Source organism: Eulemur rufifrons, unplaced genomic scaffold (genome assembly GCF_041146395.1).
Source record: "Eulemur rufifrons isolate Redbay unplaced genomic scaffold, OSU_ERuf_1 scaffold_158, whole genome shotgun sequence".
NCBI classification, from domain to species: Eukaryota; Metazoa; Chordata; class Mammalia; order Primates; family Lemuridae; genus Eulemur; species Eulemur rufifrons.
The window spans coordinates 140,001-155,649 of NW_027182940.1; the positions used below are offsets into that span (position 1 = coordinate 140,001).

Genomic DNA, 15,649 nt, shown 5'->3' on the forward strand with positions numbered 1-15,649 from the left:
TCGCCGGGTCGCCGGGTCGCCGGGTCGCCCAGCCGGGACCGCATGGTGCAAGGGGGCCGACCAGATGTCCCGTGACACTTAGTCTCTGCGCGGCCGGCCCCGCCGGCGCTATAAACGGGGATCGCCGCCAGAGGGCGCTGCGGTCGCGGGCTCCTCGACTCCCTCTCCCTAGTACCTCACTGGGTGTCCGAAGGCGGGACTACTTTTTTCTCCCGCCCACTGGCTCGCTAACGCCTCCGCCTCCGCCGGTGTCGTGCCGGGACCCCATGGTCCATGGGGTTGACCAGATGTCCCGTCGCACTTAGTCTCTGCGAAGCCGGCCCCGTCGACGCTATGGAGGGGCGTCGCCGCCAGAGGGCGCTGCGGTTGCGGGCTCCTCGACAACCTCTCCCTCGTACCTCAATACGTGTCCGAAGGTGGGATTTTTTATTTTTCTTTCCCCCTCCACCACCACCCCCCGCCCGCCGCCGCCTAGCCCGCCTCCGCCGCCTAGCCCGCCGCCGCCTAGCCCGCCTCCGCCGCCTAGCCCGCCGCCGCCGCCGCCTAGCCCGCCGACGCCTAGCCCGCCGCCACCGCCGCCTAGCCCGCCGACGCCTAGCCCGCCTCCGCCGCCGCCTAGCCCGCCGACGCCTAGCCCGCCGACGCCTAGCCCGCCTCCGCCGCCGCCTAGCCCGCCGACGCCTAGCCCGCCTCCGCCGCCGCCTAGCCCGCCGCCGCCTAGCCCGCCGCCGCCGACGCCTAGCCCGCCGCCGCCTAGCCCGCCGCCGCCGCCGCCTAGCCCGCCGACGCCTAGCCCGCCTCCGCCGCCGCCTAGCCCGCCGACGCCTAGCCCGCCTCCGCCGCCGCCTAGCCCGCCGCCGACGCCGCCTAGCTCGCCTCCTACGCCGCCTAGCCCGCCGCCGCCTAGCCCGCCTCCGCCGCCTAGCCCGCCCCCGCCGCCCCCTAGCCCTCCTCCTCCTCCTCCTCCTCCTCCTCCTCCTCCTCCTCCTCCTCCTCCTCCTCCTCCTCCTCCGCCGGTTTCGTGCCGGGATCCCATGGTCCTTGGGGTTGACCAGATGTCCCGTCGCACTTAGTCTCTGCGGGGCTGGCCCCATCGATGCTATGGAGGGGGATCACCGCCAGGGGGCGCTGCGGTTGCGGGCTTCTCGACTCCCTCTCCTTCCCCACCCCTCCGCTCGCCCGCTCCTCCTTTCTTTACTCCCTATCGCCCCGCCCCCTTTTTTCTCCACACACACGCAATTATCACGCTCACGAGCTATCCCGGGACCTGGCGTGACTTTCATCGCAATCTCCCCCCCCCCCCCGGACACACACACATAGAGACACACCCTCCCGGCAGGGAGCACCCTGAGTGGTCGTGCAGATGTCGCTGCTGCATGCGGCCTCCGCATGGGTTCGCTGGTTGACCAGATGTCTGGTCCTTGGGTGGTTGACCAGATGTCTGGTCTGTGGTTGTCGTCCTGACAGGGAGGCTTCGGGACGGATTTGGTCTCTCTGGCCTCGCTGCCCCTAGGGGTCACCCTGCGATCGGTATTCTTCTCGCGCGGGGCGAGGGGGCGCTCCGGAGCATTCCTCTCCTCTCGGAGTTTCTGTCTGCAGTCTCTCGACTTGCTCTCACTCCCCTACCCTGCTGTGTGACTTTCTTTTTGGTCCTTTCATTTTATCTATTCTCTCTTTGCCTTTTCCTGCCCGCCTTTCCGCTCCCCCCCCCCCGGATTCATGGTTTCACGTCACGCAGGTGACGTGCCGACACACCAGGAGGCCCTTCTCACACGTGCGCGTGAACACGCAATCAACACGTTTATGAACTAGAAAGGGATCTGGTGTGACTTTGCTATTATTTCCCCTCCCCTCCTCCCCGCGCTGAGAATGAGTTTCCCCGGGCTCGTGTGCCCGCCTGGGAATCGGCTGCAGACGCCATGGCCCCGGGTCGACCACATGTTGCCCTGGGGTCCACCAGATGTCTCTGGCGAATTGGGGCCCTAGGGTGCTTGTGACGGTGTGGTCACTAGGTGTCGCTCTGGGCTCAGTATTCTTCCTTCTCGCTGTGACTTTGGTCTCTTTTTTTCGAAATTTCTTTCTTTCTTCCTCTTTTGCCCTGTTTCCATTTTCCCTTCTTAATCTCTTTCTCTCTTTTTGTTGCTTTTTTTCCACGGCAGATGGGTGATGTGTGTGTGGAGGAAACGCGGCGTCAGGGAGAAGACACATCTCACACGTGCTCGGGAACACCCGATCGTCACGCTTCTGAGTACCGACCGATGGATCTGGTCCCGAATTTTTTAATAGTTTTCTCCTCTCTCTCTCTCTCTCTCTCTCTCCCCCCCCCTTCCTTCTCTTTCCTTTCTCTCCCTTCCTTTCTTTCTTTCTCTCGCTCTCTCGCTCTCGCTCTTCTTTTCTTTCTGACAGAGTCTCTCGTTCTGTTGCCCTGGCTAGAGTGCCATGGCGTCAGCCTAGCTCACAGCAATCTCAAACTCCTGGGCTCAAGCGATCAGACTGCCTCAGCCTCCCGAGTAGCTGGGATTACAGGCATGTGCCAGCATGCCCAGCTAATTGGATATACGTGTGTGTGTGTGTGTGTGTGTGTGTGTATATATATTTTTATATATATATATATATATATATATATATATTTTTTTTTTTTTTTTGAAACAAAGTCTCACTCTGTTGCCCAGACTAGAGTGCCGTGGCGTCAGCCTAGCTCACAGCAACCTCAAACTCCTGGGCTCAAGCGATCCTACTGCCCCAGCCTCCCGAGTACCTGGGACTACAGGCATGCGCCACCGTGCCCGGCTAATATTTTTCTGTATATATTTTTAGATACTGTTTCTGTATATATTTTTAGATATATAGTTTCTTTCTATTTTTAGTAGAGATGGGGGTCTCGCTCTTGCTCAGGCTGGTCTCGAACTCCCGACCTTGAGCGATCCACCCGCCTCTACCTCCCAGAGTGCTAGGATTACAGGCGTGAGCCACCCCGCCTGGCGTGTACGTTCTGTATTCACAGCCAGACGGAAGGCAGGGAGAATGTTACCCTTTCAAAGCCCGCCCTGCTCGCCTCTCAGCCCACCGATGGCACTCTGAATCCCGTGGCATTCCTTCACTCAGCTGAATTCTTCAGCACCCGACCCCCCCCCACCCCACCCCCGTGCCACGGGAGTTCGTTCTCATGGCAGAGCCATCGAGGCTGTTGCCACACGTGTTGTAGGTGCCTAGGCAGACTGTGCCCTGGCCCCGAGGAGGTACGGAACCGCCTATCGCCTCGGGAGGGAGGGACAAGATGTGTCCGTGTCCAAGGCGACGTCCTGTCGATCACGAGGAGGCCTGCAAAGGCTCGTATCTGCCAGGCATTGAGCCACATCACATGAAACACCGGTGTGTTCCTTCACTTAGGTGGTGTCGCGTGTTGATACTCACAGAGGATGATAAACCCACTCGCATGCCGGCTGAGCCCCCTGTGTCTCCTCCTCTATCCACTGAGGGAAAAAACCGCAACAAAAGGTAGAAAACCACAGGGGGGGGGAAGAGAGCCCGTCGCTCTCCCTATGTGACCGTCCGGAGTGCTCGTTCAGATGGGAGGAGGTGTGTTTGTGTGTGTGTGTGTGTGTGTGTGTGTGTTTCATTGATTTTGGTGCCATCTTTTCTCTGCAGCTGCGTCAGAGGACAGCGATTTTTCCGATTTTCACTCCGCTGAGTGAATTGCCTTTTGAAGAGAATGTCCACAGGAAGCCTACGGTCCTCCCGCGGGGGTGGCCCTCCTCTAGAAATGAATCTCGTTTCTTGAACGGAGGGGACTTGTTGACGCCATCATGCTTTCGGGACGACTTCTCAGACGCTAGCTTTGGACCGCAACATAGGTGCCCCCGACATTGCCTCAAGGGTTCCGTGGTGCCTCCTGTCAAGAGACCCCACCGACCGTCCCCAGCCTGCCCGCTCAAGGGAGCCGGGCCCCTTCTGATCTGTCCGCCCGCCGGTGAAGCTCCCTCCCGAGGGTCGGAAAGCCCACCTGTTTCCCAGTTCGGTTGAATGATGGGGCACCCGGGCAGGGCACTGGCACCGAGTGACTCCATTCTGAGTCTGTCTGCTCTGGGGGGCGGGGGCGGGGGCGGGGGCGGGTGGGGGGGCAGTTCCGTCTCGACCCGGTGGCCTCCTACCGACTGACTCGATGGGACGGACCATTCTCACTCAGGATCGTGTACCTTCTTGGCCTAGGCACATCCCGGCACTGAAAGCCACTTTTCGGGGACACTCTCCCACGTACAGATAGATGGCCTGCACGAGTGCTCTTCCTTTCTCGAAACACTGGAAATCTGTCCTCAATTTTACCTGACCTACCTGACGGTGTGTGATAAAGGAGCATAGAACCCTCAGCCACCCTCCACCTTCCCGCTGTCCCGAGAGACAGTGCCGAGCGTGAAATTCTATCCCTGACTCTCTGTGTCCACCGGAACGTGGCCTGACTGCAGTGACGTCAGCTACGTCAAGTCGTTCTCTGGGTAGGGAAAGAACTTAACCAGATAGGCCCTATCGGTCGCTTCTCTGTTCTGATAGTTTTGTGGCAGCCATTTCTTTCCCCCTCTCTTTTCTTTTTCTGTCTCTCTCCCCCACCCCCACCCCCAAATTCTTTCTACGAAGACGTTTAGGATGTCAGATTCTGGCCACATGCCCCCCCCTAGGCATAGGGGGGCCAGCATAGACAAAGGTCTTCGGTACCAAGTGTTCATTCCACGGTGACAGATATTGCCACTCTTGTATTGACCAGGGCGAGATGGTGAGTGGGTCAACTCTGAAACTCCCTGTACTCTACTTCTCTCTTGGGTAGGTCCCTGCCCCAACCCTCCGGCTTCTAGCACACACCCAGGGGCACTCTCTCCTCTCTGGATAAAGTTCCAGATGATCCGATCCGCTCCGAGGAGGAAGGGGAGCTGGCCGGGCCACCCACTGTGCGCCCCACCCCCGTCAGTCATAGGGTCCGTTCTTTTCAGGATGACACCGGCAGCGGTTGCTGGGTGTCACCTAGCGGCCACTTTGATCAGACCTCGGGATCCGGAAAGTCAGGTGACGTTGGGAGTTTAAGAGCTGACTCCCGGGAGGTGTGGAGGGCGGGGAGGAGAGCACGGTCCGGACGGTCCCACCCTCTTCTTCCCGGGCCCGCAGCTCTGGGCCCGCCCGGGGCAGCCCTAGCCTCTAGCGGGTCTCCGCCCACCCGCCCTGTTGTCTGCGGGAGGCGCCCCTCCTCCCGCTCTCTGCCTCCTCCCGGGACCGTAGGCCTCTGCCCGTCGTCTTTTTTATTTTTATTTTTTCCCTTTTGTTTGTTTCTCTTTTATCTTGTGTTTTAGGCTTATCGAATATCATATCGTATAAAAACTTAAATCACAGAATGAATTATATTAAGTAACAAGATGTGGCTTTTTATCCTACGCCGAGAACGATGAATTTTTCTCTTCGTGTCCATTTTCCTGTCCTGGAAGAAATACAAAGTTGCTCGTGATACTTCCCCATCATCTTCCAGTTTCCCCGACTGTCAACACGATGTATTCGATCGTATATCTTTGTGTGTGCACGTGGGCGCCTGTACCTATTTCTTTTCGGCATCAGTCTCAGGTCTTTTGGCACCTAGGGGGGAAAAAGGAGAAACCAATAAAGGACAGAAAGACGTTCTGTCGTTTTACGCTCCCCACCACCACCACCACCACCACCACCACTTTTGGGAGCTTGTAGTCTGGCCTATGTCCCCAAGGCAGGTTAAATCTTTTCTTAAAACTCCCAAGTGGTCCCCTGCCCCGCCCCCCCCCCCAGGTGGGCGGCCGGCAGAGTTCACAGGCTTTGTTTTTGGCAGAGCCTGGACGATTGAAATAATTAACCACAATCAACGCTAAAGCTGAGAACCCCTCCCCCCCTCATTAAAAGCTCTGTATTTCTGCCTAGCCCTATGTTCCGGGAAATTCGGAGGCTTGAGATGGGAAGGTCTACCCTATTTTCTCCTTTACCGGCAAAATAGACTCTCTCTTTCCTTCCTCCTCAAACAGCTTGTCCTCGTTATTCGGCCTCGTGGGCAAGTGGCCGAGCTTTCGGTAACACCAAGTCTTCTAAGTTGTGTTGTGTTATCGGTCTTGTTTTCTTTCTTTTCTTTTCTTTTCTTTTCTTTTTTTTTTTTGAGACAGGATTTCTTTCACTCTGTCCTCTCCCAGGCCGCCTTGGCCTGATTGTAGCTCACAGCAAGCTCCAAATCCAGGGCTTAAGTGATCCTCTCTGCCTCAGCCTTCTGAGTAGCTGGGACTATAGGCAAATGCTGCCACACCCGCCATAATTTTTCTTTTTTTTTTTTTTGTTGGTAGAGATGAGGTCTCATCGTGTTACCCAGGCTGGTCTCCAGCTGCTGGGCTCAAGTCACGCTCCCGTCTCTGCCTCCCAAGTTGCCGGGATCACGGGCATGAGCCACCATGGCCAGCCAGGTTATTTAAAGGTGATCGCTTTGCTATCCTGATACAAAACCCCAAATGTGCGAGTTTAAGGCACCAGACGGAGGGAGTCCCCACACTACATCGTCACGAACATTGAGGGTGGCTCACGAAACAGCTGGGATGTGGCCACACAGTAGTGATCGAGGAGATATATTCTAGTGGGATAGCAGAAATATAGAATGTCCTGAAGACACTAAATGTCGGAATGCCACAGCAGTCAATGGCTGACAAACTTCCATTCCATCGTGTCATGGTAGGCGGCTTACTTTTCTCCTGCTCCCTCGGTATGATTAAGGCCTGACGTAGAAAATGTCTACGTCTCATCCAAATCCATCGAGACGATGGAAGGGGGAACTGGGAGAGGAATAAAGAAAAACAAGAGGGGGAGAAGGAGGAAACTGCCTCCCCTGCCCCCATGCTACCCAATTAATAAATGAAGAATGGGCCGGGCGTGGTGGCTCACGCCTGTAATCCTAGCACTCTGGGAGGCCGAGGCGGGTGGATTGCTCAAGGTCAGGAGTTCGAGACCAGCCTGAGCGAGACCCCGTCTCTACTAAAAATAGAAAGACATTATATGGACACCTAAAAATCTATATAGAAAAATTAGCCGGGCATAGTGGCGCATGCCTGTAGTCCCAGCTACTCGGGAGGCTGAGGCAGTAGGATCGCTTAAGCCCAGGAGTTTGAGGTTGCTGTGAGCTACGCCACGGCACTCACTCTAGCCTGGGCAACAAAGTGAGACTCTGTCTCAACAAAAAAAAAAAAAAAAATAAATGAAGAATGGCCTCTTCCCTCCTCTTCCCAACCCCTAACTATGCCTGGAGGTGTATCGTAGGCCTACAGTCCTAAGAAATGTACAACTACTGATAGTAATGGGAAGAAATGCAGTCTAATAGGTTTCTGTGCAGTGGGACACCTGGCCAGGGCACTTACGGTGAATGGAGCTTGCAGGGCGGGCGGGAGGTTGCTCTGGGTGAGTCTGTGAGTTGGCGGTGAGTGGTGAGTGAATGTGAAGGCCTAGGACATTACTTACTGTAGGTTTTCATAAACCCTGGACACTTAGGCCACACGACATTTACCTTTAGAAATTTCTTTCTTCAATAATACATTAACCTTAGCTTACTGTAAGTGTTTTCACTTCATAAACTTTTCCATGGTGGTTTGGCTTTTTTTTTTTTGTTTGTTTGTTTGTTTGTTTTTCTTTCTTTCTTTTAAACTTTTGGACTCTTTTGCAACACCACGACTTAAAACACAAATGCGTTGCACTGTTGTACACAGATATTTTCTTTCTCTGTGTCCTTATGTGTTCCGTAAGCTTTTTCCTACTTTTAAAGTTTTTATCGTTCTATGCACTTTTCAAAATAATAAAAACTAAAACGGGGGGGGGGGGTGGGAGAGGGAAGGAGAGAAATACACACACATGAATATGTTTCCCAAGTGAACTGAGGAAGGGGGCCGAGTCAAGGTTCTCAGGGAGCCACCAGTGATGAAACGGTCAGGCTCAGAATCAGCATTGCAGAGTGGCTGCAGAGCCGGGGGGCCTGGACTGGCTACCTGGACGACACTCCGTGTTTGGTAACTTGGCGAGTCATACATCCTCTTGAGCCTCAGCCTCTTCATCTGCAAATGCAGAAATCATGGTGCCTACCCCACAGGGATATTGTGCAGAGTGAAAAAGCAAATGCAGGCAAAGCCCACAGAAGCACGCGTGGTAAACAGTAAGCCTTTAATCGTGGTCACAGTCGTTGTTATAGGATCATCTTCCTATGTCCTTGTCTTTTAAAGATTAGCAGAACCTCCCAGAAGATGAGAATGGGCTCCCCCTGAGCAAGTCTCGGCTGTAAAGTCACAGGCATGTTGAGCATGTGGCACAGAAGGCAGAATAAAAACCTGATCCCGGAACATTATGTTCCTGCAGGACATGAAATCATTGAAGGTATGGGAAATCCTACCTCATATCCGTTTTACTAGAACACCTATGATTGCGTACGCACATGGACGCACGCGCACGCGCACCCCAAACTTTTTGAGCTTCACAAAACAGCGTAACCAAGGAACACACTATGATGCTTCTTAGCGATCTATTTAGGCCCAGGTTACTCGTCACTCTGAGCCTGCCTCCTTATCTGTCCAATGAGAATAGTGTTTGTCACAATTATCGTCATCGTCATCCTACCTAACGCTTCTGGTAAAATTGAAGTGTGAGAACACCCGCTAGACAGAAAATCCATGTTATCTCTCAATTTTTCTTCCTCCTGATTTCTATCTGAATCTGTGAGCTCGCTTTGGTTCACTTCGGTTTTTCAAGAGGCTCCGGTTACCTTCTCTCCCACCTATATCGGATTGGGTCTGACGGAAGAAAGAAGGAAAAAAAAAAAAAAAACATAGTAAAGAAAGCAGAACAACATTTGTTTCTGAAGCAACCGATCAAACATTGCTGATGAGCCGGTCTTTTCTATTTCAGTAAACCAAGGAGGCCTATTGTCACGAGGATGTGAGGGGCCCGGGTAAGATTGGATGATTACCCCTAAAGGAGACAAAGCAGACAGACTATGGCACATGTGATCTTAGCCAAGAGAATAAACAGTGACCTCTCTGCCGAGTTGGGCCTTAGCATACCAAAGGGAAATAAAGGTGTAATAGGATGCTCAATTTTTACTCTGGAAACAGAGGTTGGTTGGGCACTGAACTGAGAACACTGAATTTTTTACCCTCCTTGATATTCACATAGGCTTAGAGGAGGCAAAAAAAAAAAAAAAAAAAAAAGAATACTGAGCCTATAAGTCATCCCTAAAACTCGGATTTTATGTTCCCTTGCCTTTTCATAACTGAGCAACACACAACATTAAAGAATGGACACAGGCCGGATGCGTTGGCTCAGGCCTGTAAACTTAGCACTCTGGGAGGCCGAGGCGGGAGGATCGCTCAAAGTCAGGAGTTCGAGACCAGCCCGAGCGAGAGTGAGACCCCCCGCCCCCGTCTCTACTAAAAATATAGAAAGAAATTGTCCAGACAACTAAAAATATATAGAAAAAAATTAGCCGGGCATGGTGGCACATGCCTGTGGTCCCAGCTCCTGGGGAGCCTGAGGCAGGAGGATCGACTGAGCCCAGGAGTTTGAGGTTGCTGTGAGCTAGGCTGACGCCACGGCACTCACTCTAGCCCGGGCAACAGAGTGAGACTCAGTCTCGGGGGGGGGGGGGCCCAAAAACAAACAAACAAACAAAAAAACTGGAAGGGACACAGACTTCCACAGGTTTGTGTGTGGCCCCTTTTACTTATTAACGCTACAGGACCTTAATTATTTGTGCTCTGAATCTGATATTCAAATTATCCTTGTGGCCAACGCGTTTGAACAGTAGATGGTAGGGGAAGAAGAGTTCACCTCCTGAATAGATGACAAGTAACGGGAGTACTGGTGAAATTACAAGTGGCTTACGTTTACACACTGAAAATCCCAGTTAGCCGCTACCATGAGTTCAAAGAAGAGATCTAAATTTCTGACCCTATGACCCTAAAAGATATTTCCTCCCATGGTGTCACAGATAAAAATAAAACTGCATCCTAGCACTTTGGGAAGCCTAGGGGGAAAGGATCGCTTGAGGCCAAGAGTTTGAAGTTGCAGTGATCTATGATGATGCTACTGCACTTTAGTCTGGGAAACAGAGTGAGGGCCCGTCAAAAGAAAAAAAAGAAAAAGACAAAAAGAAAGAGAGAGAGAGAGAGAGAGAGAGAGAGAGACAGAGACAGGAAGACACAAGGAAAGAAAGAAAGAGAGAAAGAAGAGAGGAGAAGAGAAGAGAAGCGTCAATCTATCCATTGCATTTTCTACCCTTTAGGTGACTGGGCTTCAGCAGGGTGATGTGATCTGACAAAGTTCATGTTGCTAAGAAATAAAGCACTGGAGTTCAAACTCTGAGTTTTCAAAATCCAGCATATCCCCCTACCCACCATACCGTGCCACCTCTGAGAGTGGATATCTCACAGAGGAGAGCTGTGGAGGCCATTCTTGGACAGACAGAGTCAAGTAGTGGAGACCATGGAGTCTCTGCTCTGCAGCCAGTCTAGAGACATATGGAGCCATTAACACTGCTTGTGAGGAAAATACCATGTCATAGGGAAACAGAAATATTTTCCGCCTTAGGCAGATACAATTTAGGAAAAGACCCGAAACCCCTCTTCTTCTAACAGTGCTTTCTGGTCAGATGCTGACCCCTTCGATTCACAGATTCAGATACATCATTCAATGCAAGCATTGTCAACAAGTCACTCTTTGCAGCTTTCTGAAATTTCTCGCATATAGCATACTTGTAAAGATGATCACTTATGTGAAGACACCACCCCTCCAGAAAAACAAAAACAAAACCAAAACAGAAGCCCACTTTTCTCTGCTGTGAAAATCAAGATCAGCTTTTATGAGATCCACTAAATTCACACAAGAAGTAAAATATAATCATACTGATATATGCAATTTTTCTCTTAGAACAGAATGCATGGTGCTCCTTATCGTCTCAGATACTGTCAACAGAAAGCACGCGGTGGATGAACAATCTCCGTGAGCTTTTCTACAGAGATGGGGTGGGGGTGTGTGTGTGTGTGTGTGTGTGTGATAAATAATGAGGGTTGAGGAGCAGATAAATGACTGGGGGAAAACAACAACAGCAACAACAACAAAAACCACTTCCTGGTTCCTCGATGCAAGCATTCATTTAAAGGGGATACTCGTATGTATACCTAGGTGGAAAGTGGAAGCAGCTTTAAAAAAAAAAAAAGAAAAATTGCTGCGAGCCCTGGTTATGATACGGCAATAAGCGCTAGCTCTTGGAAGGTGTAAAACATATTCACGGTGGCTTACGCCAATCTGGGATGTACAAAGACGAGCTTGAGCACCACCACCAACCAAAAATATGAATGAATACCTGGCTAGCGATCAGGATCAGACATAATAGAAAAGAAAAAGCTCCCAAGGCTAAAATAATGTGAACACGATTGACTCGTCCATGGAAAAGAACCCCAAATCACTGCAAAATAATTTAAAGAGTTTTATTCTGAGCCCAACGGCCGTGATCATGGCCCAGAGAGCTACGCCCAAGAAGCCTTGAGCAAGCGGACCCATTGTGGTGGGGTGGGTTACAGTTTGGCTTCATACATTTTAGGGAGACAGGAATTACATGTAAAATCACAAATCAAAACATGGAAGGGGTACATTGGTCTGGGCTGAAAAGGCAGGACATCTGGCAGTTGGGGGGGGGCGGGGGAGGGAGGGTGCGGTGTTTACAGGTTTACAGCTGGGTTTAAAGATTCTTTGATTTGCAATTGATGACATAAATGAACCTCTGCCTAAAGGCTTTGCATCATGTTTTCAGTTAAGGTAAGGAGGTCTGCTAATCACAGACAAGCCACTGGACAGTTTACCCAAAACTCAAGTGCCCTGTAGTTCAGTAAACGGTTGGCCTGCTAGATATGCGTTAAGCTTTGTCTTGCCTGGCCTTAGGCCCGTCGGACATTCAGTATCTCATTGTTATAAAATCTGACTCCATCAGGGAGGGGTGTCTGACTTCCCCTGTCCTTGCGGGGCAGCAGCTCAGGTTTAAGGGTTTTTCTAGGGTTCCCTGGGCCAACCACGGGACGGGTCAGCTGGCGGTGGCGGGCGGGGGGCGGCTTAAGATTTTATTTTAGTTCATAGACTCCAGAAATGGTGTTTCCCTGGCAAAGACACACGAGTTCATGAAAAGCTTTCATTCAGTTGGTCTGGCTCCTCCCTGAGGTCGTCTCCCTGCCCCCCACTCCTCCCATCCCCTGGGGCCGGAGCGGGGGGGGGGGGGGGGGGAGGGGTGAAGGCCCAAGAGGAGAGGCGCGTGGGGGAGGTGCCGCTCCCAGAACCAGAGACTCGTCTGGGCCCCACGTAACCCAGCCACCGCGACCGCTTCGCCCGAGGAGGTGCCCAGCAAGTCGTGCTTCTGCCCCTCGGGATTGCCTGCGGGCTGGGGGCGGGGTACGAGCTCCCGGCCCAAGAGGCAAACCCCTAGCCTGGCCGCACAGATGGCCGGGCCCCCGGCGGAGCCCTTCCGCCGTTTTCCACCCCTCCTCCACTCACTGCGCTGACTGCGCATGCGCGCTCGCACGTAGCCGCCTCGGGCTTCTCTCGGGCGGAGCCGCTTTCAGCCGCGACCCCGCCCCGCGAGCTGACTGCGCATGCGCGCTTGCACGTAGCCGCCTCGGGCTTCTCTCGGGCGGAGCCGCTTTCAGCCCCGACCCCGCCCCGCGAGCTGCCGCTTCCAGGCGGCACAGCGCATGGGGGAGGGGACGGAGCTCTAAAGAAATCAGTCCCCTCCGTCTCCTGCCTCAGGAAAAGCCCCAAACCCTTGGAGAACTGCCACCCACCGCCACTGCCGTGTGTGTGTGTGTGGGGGGGGGGGGCGGGGGGGCTGGGTCTTTACTTTGTGTCCTCCTTGTGGCCCAGTCCAAGGCGGCTGGGCTGCCAAACAGATCGTCTCGAGAGGGAGGCAGGAAGGGCCCAGGTCTGGACAGGGGTGGATTGGACCCCTCCACCCTGGGGTGTGGACTTGTGACCGAAAGCTCAGCTGCTTGTCCACGAGGCCGAATAACGAGGACAAGCGGTATGAGGAGTAAGAAAACAGAGAGTCTACTTTGCTGACAAAGGAGGAAATAAATAGGGTAGAGCTTCTCAGTCTCAAACCCCCAAATTTCGTGAACATAGGCCTAGGCAGAAATACAGAGGTTTTTAAAGGAGGGAGGGTTGGTTCTCAGCTTCAGGCAATTACTGCAGTTAGCTGTTCTAAAGGTCCCGTCTCTGCTGAGAAGAAATCCCTTGAACTCTGTGGGCCGCCCACCCTGGGGGCCACCTGGAGTTATAACCAAAGAGTTAACGTGCCTCAGGGATGCAGGCCGGGCTGCAAGTTCCCAAAAGCCTGGGGGAAGTTTTAAAAAGACAGAAAATCTTTCTGCCCTCTTCCCCTCCCACCCCCCCACAAAGCCATTTTCTCTGGTGCAGACTCGGCACCCTCCCTGCCCCCCCCCTCCCCGTGCAGGCCTGTTTGTCCTCAATCATCTGTGAGGTTCACGAGGAGGAGATGCTCTCTCGCTCTCCCCACCCTCTTTCTTCCCTTAGGAAATCCTCAGCGCTGTTCCACACACTCAAGGTGGCGGGCCTGCTCCGGCCACCAGCCACCTCTTGTGCCACCTCCCGCCCCCCCCCCCCCGCCCCCAACGGAGTAGGTGTACAGACAGGAGCACACTTTACCGGAGGGCGCCTGGGGATGAAGAGTTGTGGTGGCCAAATGGGGGATGCGGGGCGGGGAGGAGAGTGGCTGGCATTTGGCAAAGAGTGACACGGAGTGGCCATCCAGGCTTGTCTGAAAAGTGGGACTACGAGCCTGAGAGCGCCGACGGAGTCGATGGACATGGTCACTGCTGTGGGATGTCTCTTTTACCACGATGTAACACCAAAGCAAACCCCTGACCCGCTGGGTCGGAGAAGGCCTTGTGGGCAATTTAGAAAAGCCATGGCGTGGCCATTTGGAATACTTCCTGCCTCTCCGGGAATCAAAAATTAGAAAGGACCATGGGTTCTGTATTAACGTACCAAAGGCAGGCAGAATTTTAGCCTTTTAAAGCCTGCCCTGGCCCTATCTCAGCAAGGCAGTGGCACCCCAAGTTCCGTGACATTTCTGCACTCGGCGGCTGACTTCTTCAGCCATCTGTTGCGATGCCCCTGCCAGGTGGCCACTCACTCGCCCCTTCAGTTCAACCCTTGTACCAGAAAGTGTTGCCTTCTTCCTAACCCCTATGGGGGGACCGGGGGGTGACGTGTGTGGGGGGGGGTAGTGGAAATGGGCAGACCCCACAGGTGCAGCCTCTTCCAGGTCATAATGGGCCTGAGGCAGCGTGGGATTCCCCCGGAAGGGAGGCAGGGTGGCACTACGGCACCGAAGCCTGACGCCGGCGGCCACGTGGATGGTGGGGGACACGTTAGACCGCTGAGATGCAGCCACTGAGAGCCACCCCGCAGCAAGAGGTCTCTCTGGCAGAGCAGGCACTGAGTCCGCAAGTCAAGACAGCTGGGAGGCCTGGGAGACAGAGGCCCTGGATCTCAGGTCCCGGGGTGGGGGCGGGGGGCAGTGCCAGTGCCTGGAGAGAGAGAGAGCCCAGGCTCCAGAGGCCATGATGGGGCCTGGTGGGCAGGGCCGAGGAGGTCAAGGCCGGGTGTGGTGGGGTCCGGGATGAGGGGCTTGGGGTGACGGGCAGGGAGAACGACCCGTTCACTCAGACGTGCCCTCAGAGGAAGGCAGAGGTGCGTTTTGCCTTCCTCCGGCTAGTGGAACGCTCGGCATTTCTTTCCTTCAGAGCTGGGTTGAACCGGTGTGGCATCTGTTATAGTACGGAGTGCGAGACAGGACAACCTAGAGACCGAATTGAGCCAAGTCATGAGTCCACATTAGCTGGCCAGCGACCACCCCCTGCCCTGTTAGGGTACAGGTACAGAGAATGGCCCCGAGCCGAAAAAAGCAGGAAGGTTTCAGACTATCCTAAGCTAGAGCTCCGTGACTTTAGGCACGGCGGTTGAAACAACACTATACCACCTACTCCGCAGCTGTGTGGTCCGGGACCAGCCTCGGGCCCCCGTTTCGTTTCGGTTACAGTCTTTAAGCGAGCAGGTTTACAGAAACAGATAGCTCCAATTAAGGAACATTCTTTCAGGCGTTAAGCAAGCACAATCAATTTTACGACAGGCAGCTGGAAAGTTTAAACACTTAGTTACAAGTTAATTGCTTTGTTTTATCTCCGCAAGGTACGTATTTCCAATTACAGACATAGGTCAAGCGGACATCGGTCACCTAGCGAGCAAGCATAAGTTTTCAAGTGGGCCTTTACAGCGTCCAGACAGGCCTCGGTCCAGTTATTGTGCATTCTTTTTGACCACTTGGAAAGCTACTAGCACCGTTCCGGGCCTCACCTCACTCACGCGGAACTACAGAGTGATGACCTGGGGTGGGTGGGTGGGTGTGTGTGTGTGTGTGTGTGCTCCCTCCTGTGGTGGGAAGGGTGATCTGCTCGCCCACCCGGCGTGGTGTCCCCCACCCCTGCCCCATCTTGGCGTTTACAGAAAACAAACACGAACACAAGAGAGGGAGCCGGAGGAGGAGGAGGAACATATGCTGCTATCC

The 15,649-nt window shown here is 53.7% G+C and overlaps 1 pseudogene; it reads right to left on the reverse strand.

Moving 5' to 3' along the window:
• Window positions 1-1,728: 1,728 nt before the first annotated feature.
• Window positions 1,729-1,820, reverse strand: LOC138379783 (small nucleolar RNA U13; annotated as a pseudogene).
• Between the last annotated feature and the right edge of the window lie 13,829 nt (window positions 1,821-15,649).